Source organism: Canis lupus, chromosome 28, assembly GCF_003254725.2.
Source record: "Canis lupus dingo isolate Sandy chromosome 28, ASM325472v2, whole genome shotgun sequence".
NCBI classification, from domain to species: domain Eukaryota; kingdom Metazoa; phylum Chordata; class Mammalia; order Carnivora; family Canidae; genus Canis; species Canis lupus.
This window is the reverse complement of record NC_064270.1, coordinates 16,899,964-16,919,562: the sequence shown is the minus strand read 5'-3', so window position 1 is coordinate 16,919,562 and position 19,599 is coordinate 16,899,964. Positions and strand designations below refer to the sequence as shown.

Sequence of the window (19,599 nt, the reverse complement as noted above, 5' to 3'; positions counted from 1 at the left end):
AAATCCCGGCTCCTTCTTTGGCTCTCCAAGTTTTCCTGTGTCCTACCTTTGACTTAAGTAGGGATAGCACTGACTCCTGCTATGTCCCACGACCTAAGGAGGAATTCATTCCTCTTGACTTGATTCATTCAGCTAACACATGCTGTGCTCCTACTCTGTGTCAGCTAACAGGGATGTACAGAGAAGGCAATGTCAGATGAATGAGTGAATAAATATTCATAATAAAACTAGTAATAACTAGCATATACTAAACCCATGTCATAAGCGAGGCTATGGGCTAAGTGCCATATATTATCATTTTGTCCTTATCCCATGAAGAAGACATGATTATTCCAGTTTTACAAATCAGGAAACTGAAGTTCAGAGAATTTAAACAGCTAGGCTATATAGCATATAGGAATCGGTGGAGCTGAAATCTAAGGCCACAGCTGCCCGCTCCAACATTTGAAGGTCTTAAAACCTAACTGAACCACGAGGTAAGGGTGCAGAGTGATAGGGCGAAAGAACCAGAAGATGTAGACAGCAGCAAGAATAGAGCAAAGGAGGGAGAGGGCACAGGCCGGGGAAGCCAGTGGTTCCCTGCTATGAGGCCGGTGGGGGGTAGGGGTGGGGGTGGGGAGTCCAGGAGCATGGCTCTTTCTGGCTCAGAAGAACTCCTGCACATTTGGCTGGCAGTTTTTTAAGGTTTGATTCTGACTGCCTTTCCATGTGGAATGTGTACCATCCCTAGTGTCTGATCACAGTCTGATTTATACAATAGTGATTTGCTCTACTCGTCATTTTGAGGTTGCTGAGAAAAGATATGGGCCCCCAGATAAAATTCAACCCCATGGTGAATTTACATTACAACATTCTTCTTTATTTTAAAACTTCAAAGGGATTCCTTTCCCTCAATCTATTTGAAGATGTGTGTGTATGCTCATGTGTGTGCTTGTGTAAAAATCTGCCTTAACATGAGGCCCCAAGCAGAGGATGTGGAGAAGTTCCCCATTTTCCCTCAAAGCAGATATGCATATAACTTAGAGAACAAAGTGGTCTTGGGATATCTTGCTTAAGAACAGAGGCCATAGGGATCCCTGGGTGGCGCAGCGGTTTAGCGCCTGCCTTTGGCCCAGGGTGCGATCCTGGAGACCCAGGATCGAATCCCACATCAGGCTCCCGGTGCATGGAGCCTGCTTCTCCCTCTGCCTATGTATGTCTCTGCCTCTCTCTCTCTCTCTCTCTCTCTGTGACTATCATAAATAAATTTTAAAAAAATTAAAAATTAAGAAAGAAAAAAAAAGAACAGTGGCCATAATATATTAGTATATTCTGTACCCTTTAGAAAGGAAAAAATCTGGGGCACCTGGGTGGCTCAGTGGTTGAGCACCTGCCTTTGGCTCAGATCATGATCCTGGGGTCCTAGGATCAAGTCCTTCATTGGGCTCCCTGCAGGGAGCCTGCTTCTCCCTCTGCCTATGTCTCTACCTCTCTCTGTGTGTCTCTCATAAATAAATAAATAAATAACATCTTAAAAAAAAAAAAAAGAAAAGAAAAGAAAGGAAAAAATCCATCAGTCATTGCCAGGAATTTCTAGTCCTTACAGGATTTTCCCAAAGATTCTTCATAACACCTACCCATGAGTTCCTTGAGTAGGAAAGAAGAAATAGAAGTACATGTACTGTCAAAGGAATTGAGTATTCACCATAGCCCACCAAATCTAAAATGCCTACAGGGGAGTATCAAGCACCCATACATCACAAACCAGGTGTGGAAAGGGGGCTAGAAATGTGCTTCAGAAGACACGATTGCTTCTCTGGACCAGTCGTGACTCAGATCAGAGCTCACTGAGAACCGTCAGCTTCTGCAGGTAAAATAGCATCTGAACTTCAGGCAAGGACTGAGCATAAGGTATAGGAAGGGATTCAAGGGAGCATTTACTTCCCATACCAGAGTAGTGCTGAAGACTTTGAAACACAAGTAACCCCAGCAGATACCCAAATCCCATACCCCAAACCAAGTTCTATCCCATCTGGATTATTAACCTGAGCAGACTTCCTTCAATAGCATCACAGGGTACTAAGATGGTAGAAAGTCTTGTCATATGGCAGAGGAGGTGAGGGATGCAAGGAAATAGAATACGTACTCATTGCCAGGAAAGTTGGAGCCAAGTAGGTCTGCTGGAGATTCCTGATTTCAAAGAATATCAGTGTATCCACAGTGGCTCTCATAGATTGTTCTGGAAAACCTCTCTCTTCCAAGATGCAATATCATGCCTTTGTTACCAGACTAGGCCTTCCAGGAGGCAAATCCACGTTCTCTGATGCCCCATTCAGATAAGTCTTCTTGAGCATAAAGGACCAACTCCTTCACTGGCATCTTCTCACAGAGCCTACTACACAACTCTGCTCACCGGGGAGATTTTTTTTTAATTTATTTTTTATTGGTGTTCAATTTGCCAACATATAGAATAACACCCAGTGCTCATCCCATCAAGTGCTCCCCTCAGTGCCCGTCACCCAGTCACCCCCACCCCCCACCCACCTCCCCTTCCCCCACCCCTAGTTCGTTTCCCAGAGTTAGGAGTCTCTCATGTTCTGTCTCCCTTTCTGATATTTCCCACTCATTTTTTTCTCCTTTCCCCTTTATTCCCTTTCACTATTTTTTATATTCCCCAAATGAATGAGAACATATAATGTTTGTCCTTCTCCGATTGACTTACTTCATTCAGCATAATTCCTTTCAGTTCCATCCACGTCGAAGCAAATGGTGGGTATTTGTCGTTTCTAATGGCTGAGGAATATTCCATTGTATACATAGACCACATCTTCTTTATCCATTCATCTTTTGATGGACACCAAGTCTCCTTCCACAGTTTGGCTATTGTGGACATTGCTGCTAGAAACATCGGGGTGCAGGTGTCCCGGCGTTTCATTGCATCTGTATCTTTGGGGTAAATCCCCAGCAGTGCAATTGCTGGGTCGTAGGGCAGGTATATTTTTAACTCTTTGAGGAACCTCCACACAGTTTTCCAGAGTGGCTGCACCAGTTCACATTCCCACCAACAGTGCAAGAGGGTTCCCCTTTCTCCACATCCTCTCCAACATTTGTGGTTTCCTGCCTTGTTAATTTTCACCAGGGAGATTTTTAAACCACAACATCAAAGAACTGAGTGACTATAATTAAATGTGTGTGTGTGTGTGTGTGTGTGTGTGTGTGTGTGTGTAGCAAGTCCAAGATCCTCAGCTTGGACTTTTTTTGACTGATTTCTTTCAAACCCAAAGGCCAAGTTAGATGGTAAGAAATTATTAATAAAATTTGCATTGAACTGAGAATAAGAATTTCAATTAGCAAGTAGCTACACACACACACACATAAATACAGCAAATGGCAACATATATACCCATTTGCTTAGATGCATAGACAAAAGGATACAATCAGATGAATGGGGAGCATGGTCCCATGTTGAGCTTAAGCTGTATCACCTGTGGGATTCGTTCATGTTTTGGAATATCTGACAAATTGGTGATGCCTCTAGGAGATCATGAGATCTAAGGAGCTTTTGGCAGTGAACTTCCTGAGGGAAAAGGGAGATAAGGAAAAGCTTGACCCAATGTCAAGTCCTCAAGGTAAGAGAGGAAGTGTGATTTTGCTGATAGTGCAGAATCTGTCACTTGGCCCTGTCCTTGCCCGGTCCCTGAGCTGTATCCCTTGGGCCCAATTAGCTAATTAACATCAGCTGACATCACAAAGCATTATGGTATGCACGTAGTTTTGTGTGCATTAGTTCATTTAGCCTCTAAACAATCCTGAATCAGGTACTACTACTTTAATCCTATTTCACAAATAAAGGTGTTAAAGCTCAAAGAAGTAAAGAACTTTCTCCAGCACAATTACTGCATGGGAGAATGAGGCTTCTAACCCTAATCAGTTTGAACCCATTCCCCAGATTCTAACCTCACACTATCCTGATCCCCAGGGAAGAGAGGACCCTCAATAAAAAATGAAAGAGCCAAAAAAAAAAAAAAAAGAGCCCTATGCCTGACTGCTCTTTAAGGCAGCAGCTGCAGGCAGGGCTGCTTGGGAAGCACCAAGTAGAGATAGCTTTTCCCTCCAACTGTGCCACGGACTGCCATGCTTTAGCACCTTAAAAGTTCTGGAGCATTTACTGATGCTTCCGTGGGAAAGCAGGTGTTCACGGAGGGAGACTGTGGTGCTCTGTGGCATAAGGTGGTGGCGGTGGGGAGGCGGAGTGCCCTGCGGCCATGGCAGTGTCCGGCAGAGGTAGACATACACAGTTGGCCCAGGGGCAGCAGCGTCCCCTGGAAACCTACAACAGCTGACCAGACTCACCGATGAGCTTCGTGGGAAACTTCCTGGGTACACCCGAGAATACTTGAGGGGCTCTGGCAAGGATTGGGGTCCTGCATTAGGAAGAGGAGACATGAGCTAAGAAAACATAGGAGATTACTGGTGACATGACCCACTGTTAACCCCAGGCTGTGACGGCCTGAGGAAACAGAAAATCCAAGAGAGAGGAAGAGAGAGCTCTGATCCTCAGCTTGGACTTTTTTTGACTGACTGATTTCCTTCAAACTTACCAAGCTAGATGGTAAGAAATTATTGATAAAATTTGCACTGAACTGAGAATAAGAATTTCAATTACCAGATGCCACCCTCCCCCTAAATTATCTGCTCTATTGATGAGAATCTTTGGCTTAAGTCTTTACAAGCATTCTGACCATCTCTGACCATCCAGAGAAATATCTACTGTCTCTAGGAGCAGAACCCACATCCACCTCCATGCGAGCTCATTCCTACTCATACAATGTAGACAAGACAGGGTTAAAGGCTCAGCCCTGCTTTGTCTCAGCAGATGCCATGTGGAAAAGTGCTGGTCTGGCAGTGCCCTGTGGCTTCAGCAATCAGGCAGGGTAGGCTAATTAGTCAGTCTGAGATCCATGGGGGAAATGCTGACAAACTCAATAAGCAGCAAGTGCCTGGCCCCCAGGGGTGGGGGTGGAACCACATCAAAACAGAGGGGCAGCAGGTCTGGGGGCGGAGGAAGGGCAAACAGGTGTTCTCCAAGGATCCCTTTACCTACTGACCTCTTCAGCCTTTACTCCAGACATTATTTTCAAGCAACATTAAAGAGGTCTTACCTGGAAACAGACCCATAATTACAGAGAACACACTGGTGGTTGCCAGCAGGCAGGGAATGGAGGGATGGGCAAAAAGGAGTGAAGGGAGGTAGGAGTTGCAGGCCTTCAGTTACAGAATGAATAAGTCAGGGAGATGAAATGTACAGCATGAGGAATATAGTCAATGATATTGTAATAGTGCTGGATGGGGACAGATGGTAGCCACACTGTGGGGAGCATAGGATTCTATAACATACAGAATTGTCCAGTCATTATGTTGTACACCTGAAACTAATGCAACATTGTGGATCAACTATACTTCAATTTAAAAAAAAAAACACGCAACTTAAAAACTTGAATTATATGATTTAAAAACAAATTGAAAAATAAAGAGGTCTTACCAAGCACCAGGCACTGTGGTCATGCTTTCTCAGGCACCTATGCCTTTGAAACGGAGGAGGAGTGGTGACTGGTGACAGGCAGATGATGCCAAAGGTTCTAGAGCATTGCAGGATGCACACAATACAATATCATCCTGGAATGTTGATTTCCTATCCAATGATGGAGGAGCAGAGAGAGCACTATTTTATATCAAAACAAGCATGGGCATATTATAAAATACAATGCAAGCTCTGCAGGAATGTTTTAATTTTTTTTTTTTAAAGTAGGCTTCATGCCCAGCATGGAGCCCAATGTGGGGCTTGAACTCATGACCCTGAGATCAAGACCTGAGCTGAGATCAAGAGTCAGATGCTTAACCAACAAAGCCATCCAGGTGCCCCAGGAATGTTTAAAATAGAGCAGAAGGCTATAGGATTAGAGCTACACTCCCAGACATCACCCCCAGCCCCGGGGCACATGCTCAATGTGGTCTAGAGTTGGGATCCAACAGTGGAAAAGCAGAATATATTTTTACTCCTTGTCTTTAGCAATTCTTAGGGTTATGTTTCAGGATCTTCTTCTCAAATTAATGACTTGCCCAAGCTCACCCAGCTCATGACTGAGCTGTGCAAACTCAGTGTGTCTAATTTTACCACCTGATTCGAGAAGACAGTTGGGAGAATCTAAAACCCTATTCAGACCACAAGGAGAGCACTGAGGCTCTTGAATTCTTTCCCAGATTTACCAAGAGCACAGAGAATACCCTGGCAGGGAGAGAGAGAGATGATTATCTGGAGAAACAACTGGACAGGCCCAGAGGGAGCACATCCCCCCCAAATCCAAACAGCCCCACAAACAGAGCATCAGCAAACCCTGAAACAAGCAACCGTTGCCCCTTCCCTTACAGGTAGGGTGTGATGGACACTGGCTGATTCTGAGAACAAAATGTGTCCCTTTCATTTTGGGTAATACACACCTTTCTTTTAAGAGGGTTGGGACTGAAGACATCACAGAAGCCCCCCAGAGGTGAAACACTGATTTCCATTGGATATAGTCACACACTTTCTGGACCTCGGTAAAAACATTAAATTATAGTAGTTGCCAAGCATTTCTGAAGGTTAAAATTCATAAAGCTTGAGCCAGTTTTTATTTTATTGTCATATCTTTATTTTACTTATTCCCTTGCATGTCTTCTAAACTGAATGATATGCCATGGGCAGTGAAAGGCAGGTCTGCAGGCTGCCCCGTGAGGAGAACCTTGCGGGCGTGCTGGGGCGGGCATCCCTGGAGGGCCCAGAGCCTTCCTGCCCGAACAGCCCTGCCCACAGGTTAGTGCCATGAGGAGGAGCAGAACGTAGGCGGCTGTGGAATTCACGCTCTCAACAGATACTTATGGGGCCAAGCAACTGCTCTTGGCACTCAAACCTAGCAGTCACAGTGGTGCTTTCAATGAGTAACAGAAACTGAGGCAAATTCACACTCTCCAGTATCAATATTACCTTAGTAACAGCAACAGGAACCCAGTAACTGTATTCTTCACCTGCTACTGATGTAGTTCACCTTCTCGGGCCTTACCAAGTATCCCAGCCCGTAAAGATGGTAGTAACAGCCTTAAGTATAGGGCTAGGACAACTAAGGAGCTTAAAATCAGTAATACAATCAATCAATCAATACGATAAAAAACACAGAATAGCATGTGATAATGACATGGGCTTGGATCAGAGGCCTGGGTTCAGGATGTGACTCTGAAGTCAGTTATCCTGTGAATTGCAGAGAAAGGTACTTAGAACAACGTCTGGCACATATAACCTCTCCATCGATATTAGCTCTTATTATGAACAATAAGACACACGGGAAGATCTAGAATTGACTGTTCACTGAATGGTACTTCATAAACAGTCAATATATGAACTTCAGTTGCCTTTCCTCTTGCCTCCTCTTTCTGGAGGAGTGATCGAAGCGGGGTGGGGGGCACACTGAACATTGATAAAGCTGTGAGTCCCATCTCTGGCTTCACTACAGACCAAAGAAACAGATGATTTCCAGCAACCTTTGGTTTTTGGATCCGTTGTCCCTGAGAAGAGCTGAGTGGTGCTTGCATCTTGAATGAACTATGCTGGCCTCAGTTACCCAGGCACATGAGAGCTTTCGTTTAAATTTTGTATCACTTGTCACCCTTAATAATCCAGACTATGACCTTGAGTTCCCCATTGGATGGGGCAGTGGATGGAGCTCTCCTTACATGATACAAATAAATAAATGAAGCCAGGGGAGGAGGAGGGAGACAGTAAAATTGTGTCAACTGAGTTCAAAGAAAATCAGCTCTGCATGCTATCTTCAAATGGTAATGGACCAAATCCACCAGGTAGATGTTAAGTAAAAGTCCAGGCCTGGAAAGCACACATAGGGGGACGAGAAAATCTCTCATCACAGCTCCCCCTGACTGCCCTCCTGTCCTTCCCACTGGTCTTCAGCTGGGTGGAGGGGGCTCATTCTTACAAAGAAGCAACACGAAGGAGCCAGTTGATGATCAGAAGGGAACAGATGTCTCCACTTTCTCCCTGGCACCTTCAAGCTGCTTTCAGCTTAATTAGCCAACTGTGCTCCCCTCACACCTGGATGGGAATCTGGATGGGCTTCTGCATGGGAAACTGGAAGGCTGAGCAAACACCCACTGGGCCACCGGTGAAGGGCAGTCCACACCCTCTCCGTCCTCCAGACTCCCTCAGGGCCCCAAGAGCCAGCTGCCTTTCCTAGGTCTCTGGGCTATAAAGGGACCCTGGACTGATTGCAGGGGCAGGTCTGAAAGGGAAGCAGGCTCTTAAGAAAGGCCCTTACTTCTAGCTGACCCCTCAGCACCCAAACTGCACCGTCCTTGTTCCTTTGGAGGGGAAGAGCAGGATCTCACAATACTGGGTGCATCAGTATCTTACACGTATGAATTCATTACCTCCTGGCAAGAATGCTAAAATTGCTTTTTTTTAACTGATGAAGGAACAAAAGCACAAAGAGATTAATATGCCTCAGGTCATACAGCTACCAAGTAGCAGAACTGGGATTAAGACCCAGGCATTCTGGGATCCCTGGGTGGTGCAGCAGTTTGGCGCCTGCCTTTGGCCCAGGGCGCAATCCTGGAGATCGGGGGTCAAATCCCACATCGGGCTCCCGGTGCATGGAGCCTGCTTCTCCCTCTGCCTATGTCTCTGCCTCTCTCTCTCTCTCTCTCTCTCTCTCTGTATGACTATCATAAATAAATAAAAATTAAAAAAAAAAAAGACCCAGGCACTCTGGGGGCCCCTGGGTGGCTCAGTCAGTTAAACTCAGGTCGTGATCCCAGGATCCTGGGATCAAGCCACACATTGGGCTCCCTGCTCAGCGGGGACTCCACTTCTCCCTCTCCCTCTGCTGCTTTCTCGTGCTTACTTGCTCTCTCTCTCTTTCTCTCTCGAATAAATAAATAAAATCTTTTTTAAAAAAAAAAAGACCCAAGTATTCCAACTCTAGAATCTGGGTTCTTCACCATGACACTAGAAACTTGACGGGTGAGCTCACCAGCAAGCAGAGATAGATGAATGTATTAGAGGTCTGAAGACAAACATATGGATGTCATTCAGCCCATCAGGCCAGAGAGCCCATGTGGAGCCAAGCTGCCCTAGAGAGATCTGCTGAGGAAAGAGATGCGATTCTGCTCTGGCAAGGTTTACTGATTAATAATAATGACTCATGTTTGGTGCACACTTACCAGCACCCCAACCTGATATTACTATTTCCATTTTACAGATGAGGGAAACAGACTCAGAGGTGAACATGCACAAAGTCATACAGATAATTCAAGGTAGAGCTGAGGCTGGAGTCTAGCTCTGTCTCCAAAGGCAACAGTCATTCAGGTACAGGGGCCCATCAAGAATGGGAGAACCTCTCCCGGGACCCCTGTTCTGTGCTACAGAAACCTCTGAGCCAGAAGAGCTAGACTTGACCCTTGCCCCGTCAAGCCCACCTTTGGCTCCCCTTGGCTTCTCCTGGGAGTATAGCAGAACCCTGGCCTCAGCCCCTGACTCCTGCCGTGCAGCCCTTCTCCACCAGGGAGCTGGGGTTCCCAGCAGCATGTCTTCCTGCTGACATCTGTCTTCTCCAAGCTCCTAGGAGAGTGGGCAGGTGCCTGGAGGGACCTGATCCTCCTGGCCTGAAACACCCCTGAGTCTTCCATGGAAACTTGTCCAGCCTGCTCAGTCCCCAAACCCACCTATCCTATCCCCCCACGAGACAATAAAGTTGGCCCACCTGCCTCTCGGGGATGCTGTCTGTGATTTCAGATTTTTGTAAAATGGCTCCTTTGGACTTTTTGAGAAGGCTCTTCAGAAGCTCTGAATTTGGAGACACATTGAGGGTTTTCAAACACACAAACATCATTACCCACCATTGATAACCTTCCTTAGTTTGAGATCTGCTCTGAGATTAATGTAGCTACTCCCACTTTCCTTTGGTTAGTGTTGGCATGCTATGTTTTCCTCTATCCACTTTTAATCAATACACATTACACATCTTTTTTATTTTTTTTTTTACAGTGGGTTGCTTGTAGATGACATAGAGTCAGGTATTGTTTTTTTATCCACTGTTACAATCTCTGTCTTTTCGTTGGTTCTTTTAGGCCATCGATGTCCAAAGTGATTATTGACACAGGTGGATTACTATCCATCACATTTGTTAGTGTTTCCTATTTGTTGCCCTATTCTTTGTTCCTGTTTTTGTTTTCCATTCTTTTTTTTTTTTTTTACTCTTGTGATTTTAACTGAGCATTTAATATGATTCCGTTTTCTCTTCTTAGTATATCAGGTGCACTCACTAGTGTTTATGAAAAGCTACCATGGTCATTCCTGTCCAGCTTTCTTTCTGCTAATCCAGACTGTCTGTTCTTCACTGAGTCCATTCCAGCAAGCCACCTTCTGCTCTCCATGGGCCATGGTGGGTTATCAGTTATTCCGTTAACAACTTTATTTTGTACTTAGTCCTATGTAATTGCTGAGCTCTGCCTTCAGGAGTTGATGATCACAGTTACCATTTATTGAACATCTATTATTATGCACTAGTCACTGTCCTGGACATTCTTGACTACTTCAGTACAGAGGTGTTACTATTCCAGCTTCGGTGATTGGCTGCAAAAATATCCATCATTCTACACTGTTTTCATTATTTTTTTCCAGAAGAAATTAGGGCAGTCCAGAGTCTGACTTGATATCTACACCCTGATAATACCTATTCTTGACAGGTTAGAAACCTGACTTCCTGCCCTTTGATTCCCTCTTGTGTTCTTTTTTATTTTTCTTGCCCCATGGAGGAAGGATCATTTGGCTTTAGCACCAGGAAGTACATATTGTAATATTTTTAATTAAATGTTCTTTAATTTTAAAAATTTACAGCAGAGGCATTTGAGGATAAGTATTGAGCAGGATGACTTCACCCCTTCTGGGTATTCTGATCTCATCTTAGCTGTAATAATAATATTGGAGTAAAATGATAGGGGGTACAAAACATTTTGGGGGCACCCTGTCCACAGCTGATTCAATCAGCGGTGGCCATCTCGCCCATGTGATGACCTTTGGTTTGTCACTTCTGGGAATTTGAAATGGAAACTTTGAGACTGAGCCATAGATGAGAGCAGGTCAGAAGTGGGCTTAGCTGAATCACACTAATGGTGAAGCATTAATGCAAGGTCAGGGCATTCTGCTGCCACCGTTGGCCTGGGAATAGCCTGGTTCCCACCCCTCCTGTGGCCCCAGATTTTACTTGGATTCCAGCAGGTGCATAGCCTTAGTGTATTCTTACCCTACTTAAGGGACTTAAGGAGTCCCTACTCCAGGGACTCTATTCTTAGCAAATATATGATGTCTAAGATAAATTGATTTTGCTTAAAAAAATAAAATGCTCAAATTCATGAAAATACAACAGATATTCTCTTCTGAGCTTCAAATAATACACTGACTATAATCAAACTCACAGGCAGGTGGATATGGAGTTCCCAGGATGTGGCCAAGCTCTGTGGCCACGGCTGAAGAAGGGACAGAGAGCTGGGGAGCAGCAGACTGGTCCTATTCCATCATGGAGGAGGGAACGGAAGTGAGAACTTAGCCCCAAAAGGAATGGGAAGAAAGGAAAAAGGGGATCCAACTTTTGTTCAGTGCTTGCTCCTCATCTGCTGCCAGCTTGCTGGCTGCCACAAAGACAAGCTGGTCGTTTTCTGGGCTGAGCACTTCTCTGGGAGCTGGGAAATAAACCACAACCAAACTCTCGCTGACACCTTTGCCAAGCCAATAAACCGCAGTTCGTGGGAAAGGTAAGCTCACCCAAAGACAGTTTTCACTAATGAAGAACTGTGCAAGATATGAAAGTCACTTTTTAAATAGGAGCCTTAGGATGGCTTTCGAAATTTTATGTATCTGTATCTAGAGTGCGGGGTGCTTATGTGCACATGTGCATGGGCTTTGGGTGGGGGTAACTCTTTGGAAAGAAAAGCATAGTGCTAGAGAAAGCCACTTACTGTGTCCTCGAGAATTTGCTTAAACTTTTGAGCTTCAATATCTTTATCCATTTGGGACGCCTGGGTGGCTCAGCAGTTAAGTGCCTGTCTTCAGCTCAGGTCGTGATCCTGGAGTCCTGGGATCGAGTCCCACATCGGTCTCCCTGCATGGAGCCTGCTTCTCCCTCTGCCTGTGTCTCTGCCTCTCTCTCTGTCTCTGTGTGTGTGTGTGTGTCCCATGAATAAATAAAATCTTTTAAAAAAAGGAATTTCCTCTTTAAAAAAATCTTTATCCATTAAAAAAAGAGAGAGATAAATCACCCCATATGGTCATCATGAGGGTTAAATAATTGACCAAAGTATAATGCCTGGCACATAGTAAGCACTCACTGGCAGCTTTTTCTATTTTTTAATTCAACTGGACTTGGGAATTCTTCAATTCCAACCACAACCCCGCTACCCCCGCCAACTCCCTGCTGTCTGCATAGGATAGAAAGTTCCACCCACATTAACCTTAGCTCTCCACTCTTTAAACAGAAACTCCACAGCCTACTTCTGCTACAATTTCTTTCCCTGAATAAGGAAGTTGTTCATGGAAAGCATCAGGAAAGGAAGCACTAGGGAACGGGATGACGTTCATAGACATTCATCTCAACACTTTGCCTCCCTTGCCTCTTCCCTCCCCAGCCCCATCCACTGTCAGGTCCCCCAGGTCAGCTGATGTGTCTAGAATGAAGGCTGCACTCGGTCCACATAAGAGTAGCCTGAACTCTGGTCATACAAGAATTTTTGTCCAACCAGCTCCAGGTTTTCTATGTTAATACAGCCAAATAGATTGACTATTTTTTTTTAAAAAGTCCAGAATTCTGGTGCCTCTTGAGAAGTCAGACATCAGGCCACACTGGGTTCTCCTTCCTCCATCTCAACAATAGGCCAGCTGGCATTCCGAGGCAGCTGCCTATGCTAGTCGAGGCAAGTAGTCGCCAGTCGACCATAGTCGTCACCATTCCCTGTTGCTTTACGTTGCTTGCCTGGCCCCATGCCATCTGCAACATCTGGTCCAGAGCTCATAATTAACCCTCCTTCAGCCTTACATTCTGTAAGAAGACAAACAGCATGGGATTCCAAGAAGTCCCTAGCATGATGCCATAAGAAAAAGGACAGTGTTTTGCCCACCAGACTTTCCCAATAAGAAAATAGCACTGGGTGGGGATTATGGCACCTGGGGTGTGTGAATTCATCCTCCCCCTCACCTCTCTGGACTTCAGTTTCTCCTCCAGTGACTTAAGACACTTGGAGGAGTGGGACTCAGAGATTGGCTCTGGCACTGCCTCATCATAATGCAGAGTCACCAACCATCTGGTTCATCTGGGAGAGAGCTGCATGATGACCCTGGCACCTGGCTCAAAATTCAGAGTTAGTCCTATCAGAAAGAGGCTGAGCTGATGGCGGGAGGGCAAACTCGGGCAGCCACTCTGGAAAGCAGTATGGAGGTTCCTCAAAAAGTTAAAAATAGAACTACCCGATGATCTAGCAATTGCGCTACTAGGCGTCTACCCAAAGAATACAAAAATACTAACTCAAAGGGATACGTGCACCCCAATGTTTATAGCAGCATCATCTGCAATAGCTAAACTATGGAAGCAGCCCAAGTGTCCATCAACTGTAAAGAACTGGTACACACACACACACACACACACACTGTGGAATATTACATAGCCATCAAAAAGCACGAAATCTTGCCACTTGCAATGACATTTTTGCTAACTGAAATGGGTCAGTCAGAGAAAGACAAATACCGTATGATTTCACTCATTTGTGGAATTTAGGAAACAACACAAACAAGCAAAAGAGGAAAAAGAGAGAGAGAGAGAGGCAAACCAAGAAACAGACTCTCAACTACAGAGAACAAAATGATGGTGACCAGAGGGAGAAGGGTGGGTGAAATGGGAGGGTGATTAAAGAGTGCTCTTATTGTGATAAGCACTGGGTGTTGTACGGAAGTGCTGAACTAAATTGTAGTTCCCCTGAGACCAATACTACACTGTAGCTTAACTAACCAGAATTTAAATAAAAACTTAAAAAAAGAAAGAAAGGAACAGGCTGAGCTGAAAACTCCCAGCTACAGAGCCTCCGCAGGAAGAAGGAGAAGAGCTAGAAATCTTTGTCTCCTGCTGGGGCGGCTCATTTACCACCAAAGACGCGTGGTGGGTGGGTGTCAGAGGAAGTGGAGGCCCTGGCTGGGGCTAGGCGAGCAGTAAAAATTTGAAGTAGAGAGAAAAAAAAAAAAACATTAAAAGCAAGTGGATGGGAAGATAAAAGGAGGGAGAGAGGCTCTGGGTAAAGGGCTGTATAATTCTGTACTAAAATAAAAATTAAATCCCAAGGGGATAAAAATACTAAAAAGAGTCATCAATTTGTGTCATGACTTATTCTGGTGCCACCCTAGCTCCTGGAGACTTTTGCATCCTTGGCTGTGCCCTCCCTGCCCTGCCCTGTGCTATCTGCTCCCTCTCCCCTCCCACCCCTCCAAGCCCTGGCTGCTTCCAAATGAGCCCTCAGTTCTGTAAGCTGTTTTCTTAGATTGCATCTAACGCAAAATGTTCCACTAGAATAATTTTGTTTTCATTTCACCAAGCAAGAGAAAAGACCTGAGATGCTTTGAAAAAGCAACCAAGCCCAAGCAGTTTTAATAGGCTAGCGTAGGGTAATAGGAGTACTTTAACATGGACTTAAAGTAGAAGCTCCAGATATATATATAGAGAGATAGATATAGATATAGATATAGATATAGATATAGATATAGATATAGATATAGATATAGATATAGATATACAGAGAGAGAGAATGACAGAGAGACAGAGAGACAGCAGCACAGAGAAGTGGGTTTTGGAGCATCCTTCTCAAACCCCCATATCTCACCTGAACTCTAGGACAGGCTCTAGAAAAAGGAATGCCCACAACCAGAACCTCCCCTGTCAACAAAACCCATCAAACAGCCCTGGCCTGGAACCCAGCTGGAGCCTTAGGCCAGTCTCATCAGACATAGCCTCAGTCTTGTATTCATTCAATGCACATTTGGAGGGCTCTAAAGACTGGAAGCCCCTCAAGGTCAGAACTATGTCTCTTTTGTCCACTAATGTCTGTCCAGTGCCCAAAATGGTCCTGGCACATAGTGGGTTGCTGGTAAGCATTTGTTAACCAATTAATTATTTTTGTGCCACACACTGATCTAGGCACAAGGGGACATGATGGCGAGTAAAAGAGGCTTAGCCTCTGTCCCATGGGGTTTACAATCTGGCTGGATAGATAAAGACCTTCAAAGACCATTACACTACAGCATGGTAAGTTTGGGGGAGTGGGGGAAGTTCCGAGTGCTATGAATGTGCATAGGAGGAGCATGTAACCCAGATTGAGGGAGGTAGGGAAGGGTTCCTGGATGTGGGGGCATTCCATTTTTCACCCTTAGACACGAAGGATAAGAGTCATCCAGGAGAAGTGCCGGGGGCGGGGGGCGGGGGGCAGTGGCAGCTGCATGGAGAGGAAAGAGTGTTCTGGAGGCTCGGTAACAAGACTGAATGAGATATCCAAGGAACAGAAAGAGACCTGGATCAACCAGATGGTCGGAGACAAGGAGGTGAATATTTGGAGGTGAGGAGGAACAGATCACTTTACACAGGGACTGAGAAGCCACACTATGGCATGTAGACTTCATCCTAAAGCAGTGGAGAGCTTTCAAGAGACATTTATTAAGCAACGTGTATGTTTCAAGTCTGGTGTTGGCATTGGGGATTCGGAGGGAAGCAAATCAGTGGTGATCCTTGCCCTCTTGGACTTCAGTGTAGTGCAGGGACAGATATGAATCCAAAAATAACTGAATAAACCAACGTGTAATCATGAAGGGAAATAAACAATCCAGAATAGCCTGCCAGATCTTCCTGCGACTATGAATATCTATAAATACAGCATGGCCACATATGCTAGTGTGCACTTACGATGCCACTAATGTGATTGAGCAACCAAATGTTTCATTTTATTTAATTTTTTAAAGGATTTTATTTATTCATGAGAGACACAGAGAGAGAGAGGCAGAGACACAGGCAGAGGGAGAAGCAGGCTCCATGCAGGAAGCCCGATGACAGACTCGATCCCAGGGCCCCAGGATCCTGCTCTGAGCCAAAGGCAGATGTTCAACTACTGAGCCTCCCAGGTGCCCCCATTTTATTTAATTTTTATTATCTTAAATTCAAATTTAAACAACCATAGGTAGCTAGCAGCTACTGGATTGGACGGTACAGAGAAAAATGAACTCAGATCTGAGAGCTCATAACAAAAGAGCTAGTCTCAAGTAGGGAGGAGGGTGAGCATTCCTGGGGATGTGACATGACTTAGGACCTCAGTTACAAGGTGACAGATAGTGTTGATGGTCCTGTCTCAAAACCCCTAGTATGTGGTGGAAAGAACACTACAGCCAGTGGCTGTAAAAATTTGAGATCTAGCCATGGCTCAGGGGCGTACACACTGGGCAATGCATTATTCAAGCCCTCTGAGCCTCAGTTCCCTGATCTGTAAAACAGGAATGATAATTCTACCTAATTCACAGAACTGTTATGAGGGTCAAGTGAAAGTACGCATGTAGAAAACTTTGAAAACTATAAATATCATATGAATGTAAGATATTTTAGTATCTTTTTGGCTCATTCCAGGAGAAATGTACACCCATTACAGAAAAATCGGGAAATCTAGAAAGATTCAAAGGCAAAAAGAAAATTGTAAATAACACATCTTAGCTGTCTCTGCAGTCACTTTTCTTTGCATAGGTGTGCATATCTGTGACTTTAAAAACAAATACCTAGAGCACACCTGCATGCTGTTTTGTCGTCTACTTTTTTTCCCTAGCAATATGTCATGAACATTCCCCCGAGTCATTAGTTTGCTACAACATGGTTTTCCATGGCTGCAAAGTGTTCCATAGGAAGTTGTCGTTTTACCTTCAGAGCCCATTACTTCCTTCATCAGCAGGTTGAGAGTGAGTGGAGGGAAGTCCTCTACTGCTTCCCCTCCACCGCAGGATGTGCCAGCACATTCGAATTCACGGAGCCGGGCTCCTAGAACCCACTGCCTCAGTGCCCCCGAACAGACCGAAGGAGGAAGCCTCCCAGGGCACTCAGCTGATCCCACCTGTTTCTGTGCAATCGTATCTCCTGGCCCTGGAGCCAAGCCAAGCCCAGATGGCAACGTTGCCAGATTCACCAGTGATTACACATCGGCACTTGGCTCCCAGGGCTGAGTGGGTGGACTTCTCCAGGGAGTGACCGTCAAGCCCCCCCCCCCACCCGCCCTCAGCAACCCACCCCTATACCAGGCTACGTGGGGAAAAGTGTGCTTTCTTTGTTACTGGAAAACTTCACTGGACTTTCATATTTTCAAAGTTCAGGTGGCCTCGGACCCCCTGAGCGGCCCTCCTGCTGAATTGGTTTTCAGACTGTGCCACTTTAAACATGATTCAAGAAAAATTACCGGAGCCTCCACTCCATCTGTCTCTGGAAATGGTCTTTGTGCTTAGATCATTTGCCAGCGACACTCCATCTCCACAATTACCTCGGCTATTTTATCTTTATCTGTCCGGAACACTGAAGGGAAGCAGCAGATAACACCATCATTTAAGTGACTTGTTCAGCTTAAATACTTTTGCACCTCAGAGTGTGAAATACCCCACTGCTGCACTGGCCTTGCCCCAGGGATGAGCCCCTGCACTGTCAGTGGGTTTTAAGCATGATAAAGAGAGGCTGCTGACGGAAGAGTTTCATCATAATGGGGCTGCATCCTCAGGAGCGCAGTGATGGTACTGAACCCCTGTCACAGCTCAAATTGCTTCTCCGAGCTCCCTAATCCCCAGCTGGCCTTACAGCCAAGGCCAGTATCCTAATCCTCTAGCACCAGAGTGTCTTCTATGCAACTGGAAGTGTCTGCAGTGGATAAAGCTGAGGTGTGCCTGAGACATCAGGAGGAAAAAGCAAGGATCAGACAGGATGTTACCCTACCTGGTCCCTACACGTGTATCTTTTTACATATTTACTATATACACATACTATAGATGCCAAGAGGAAGAAAGATGCTACTGCGTGCCTCCTGCCTGCAGGGAGATAAAATATCAAAAGATAATGAACAAAACCAGGCAGTACATGCCAGGTTAATAAGAACAGCTAGCACTTACTGAGCTCTTACTGCGTGCCAGGCATTCTGCTAAACACTTCATCACATTTTCTTATTTACTCCTTGCAACTATCCTATGAGGTGTGCATGATGAGCCTCATTTTTCAGATGAAGACATTGAGCTGTGGTGAGATTAAACAACTTGCCCAACGTCACACAAGCAGTGGTTGCAGCTGAAGCTTGCTGCTTTGCGAACAAGAAAGATGCTGCTGCTTCCAAAGGTAGCGTTATGAGAAAGGAGAGAGGGCACAGCCCCATTTCTTTTTTTTTTTTTAAGATTTTATTTATTTATTCATGAGAGATAGAGAGAGGCAGAGACATAGGCAGAGGGAGAAGCAGGCTTGCTCCCCACGGGGAGCCCGATGGCAGGACTCTATCCCAGGACCCTTGGGATCACGACCTGAGCCAAAGGCAGACACTCAACCACTGAGCCACTCAGGCACCCCGCACAGCCCCATTTCTAACAAAGCCAAACTATCTGCCCATTTCAAGTGTTAGGACCAGAGACTGACATGACCAGTGGGTGGTGAACACAGTTCTCCATCCACCCAGTTCTTCTCTAGAGACACATCCCTATATTTCATATCCAAGGTGTGGTCCTTCAGGGTTTCTTTCTTTGTTTCTATTCCTTTCTCCCTTAAAAATGAGATTCCATTCTTTCCACTCAAGGACAGAGTCAAACCCAGCAGGAATACCAGCTACAGGGACCAGGGGAGCATCCTGGCAGTCAAGCCAGGTCATGGATCAGAGGAACCAAAGACAGATATGATCTGAGAAGTCACATGAATTCAAGGTAAGGAGGGATAAGGAAGAGCCCCAAACAGTATGGGACAAGCCACCTCAGATCTTGGCCCCAAAGGGAGAGAGTCAGTGCAGACATGAAACAAGGTGTGAGGTCTGGCTTAGGGTGTGAGCCCCAGTGCCAGGCGCTGAGACAAGACTGAATTTAAACATAATTTGAGAAATGACTGAGAAGCAGTAGTAGGGGAATGAGAACTGAGACAAGGAGAGGAGGGAAGCAAATACAGGGCATTAATAAGAAGTTTATCATTTGGGGCAATTGGGGCTCAGTTGAACTGGAGAACTCCAGGAGAAGATGTGGAACATACCTCAGAACTATCCCACCAAAGAGGCGAGAGAGCTGGGGTATTAGTCCACCAACACATTCAGAGAAAGAGTTGAGGGCTGCTTCCATGTGACAGGAGTCCCAGCCTTTCAGCCTGTCCCTGGTTGTGTATGCCAGGAGCATATGACAAGATTAGAGCCAGAACAAATAGGAACTGGGAGGGGAAGAGAATAAGAACACAGTGAAAGTCCTCATGCTATAGGGAACAGAAGGCCTATGAGCTCCTGAGGGCAGCCTGGCTA

The 19,599-nt window shown here is 45.4% G+C and overlaps 2 long non-coding RNA genes across 3 annotated transcripts in view; one reads left to right on the top strand and one right to left on the bottom strand.

Annotated features, from left to right (window-relative positions):
* Positions 1-1,658: 1,658 nt before the first annotated feature.
* On the bottom strand, positions 1,659-13,289 carry LOC112672293 (uncharacterized). Of its 2 annotated transcripts, none has more exons than XR_007406874.1 (5): positions 13,269-13,289; positions 5,522-5,671; positions 4,333-4,403; positions 3,415-3,556; positions 1,659-1,879 (listed from the first exon to the last, which is right to left on the bottom strand). It is a non-coding gene; the product is annotated as an uncharacterized LOC112672293 (long non-coding RNA). The 2 variants fall into 2 exon arrangements; XR_003144150.3 differs by lacking the exon at positions 13,269-13,289 and adding an exon at positions 6,478-6,623.
* Positions 11,039-19,599, top strand: part of LOC112672294 (uncharacterized) — a 34,460-nt gene continuing 25,899 nt past the window's right edge. The window contains exons 1-3 of the long non-coding RNA XR_003144151.3: positions 11,039-11,160; positions 11,499-11,832; positions 18,901-19,024. This is a non-coding gene — a long non-coding RNA (uncharacterized LOC112672294). The remainder of the gene's footprint in view (positions 11,161-11,498; positions 11,833-18,900; positions 19,025-19,599) is intronic.